Genomic DNA, 954 nt, shown 5'->3' with positions numbered 1-954 from the left:
CTCATTTTACTAAATGTATCTTACTTAATTGTTATTCTATTAGGCACCGGTGCTAGAAATAGTACTTTTTTGTTTAATACACATAATTTTTTTGTATTTTTGACCAATCTCTGGCACAAGAATTTCCTTTGGGATTAATAAAGTTCTATCTTATCTTATCTTATATTAGTAATAATGAATAAAACCAGTGTGTGTGTGTGTGTGTGTGTGTGTGTTTCTCAATGATTAAGCAATGATGATCAGTGATATCACTTCACATACAAAAAATACTTTTTCTTTTAGTATTTTTTTGCATTTTGAAAGGAATAAAGTAACTCATCCATGAAGAATGTGCAATGTTTTACAACTCAACTGGATGAATTGTGTTTGCAATGTATTATTAGTAATAATGAATAAAAAACAGTGTGTGTGTGTATTTCTCCTGTCTCTCATCATCACCGTGCAGCCCCGTTATCATACATTTTCTGTAGATCTATCTACTATTTGATTGATGGACAAATCTTTTCAGCTCTATAAGCAAAAAAAAAACAATATTAACAGCTTTTAAAGGAAAATGTTGAAATAATGTCTAGTCTGTGTGAAACCTGAAATTGACTAGAAAGTTGCTTTATGACTTGTGACTTCACAAGGACTTGTCCTCAATGACTTGAGACTTGATTTTGACTTGAACAAAATAAAAAATAAAAAACAGCTCTTATTCATTGACTATGTAGTTTTAATCATTTAATCATTTTTTTGTATTGTTTAAAATACAACTCAACTGGATGAATTGTGTTTGCAATACATTAGTAATAATAATGAATAAAACCAGTGTGTGTTTCTCCTGCCTCTCATCATCACCACCATGCAGCCCCGTTAGTTAGTTATCATGCAGATGATGCTGCATGGTCCGGTGGTCGGTGTGTCTGTGTCATGCCCTTTTAAGAAAAATGAGCAATAGTCTGGAGTGACGTC

This window comes from Sebastes fasciatus, chromosome 1 (assembly GCF_043250625.1).
Source record: "Sebastes fasciatus isolate fSebFas1 chromosome 1, fSebFas1.pri, whole genome shotgun sequence".
In the NCBI taxonomy this organism is placed as follows: domain Eukaryota; kingdom Metazoa; phylum Chordata; class Actinopteri; order Perciformes; family Sebastidae; genus Sebastes; species Sebastes fasciatus.
This window is presented reverse-complemented; position numbering follows the sequence as displayed.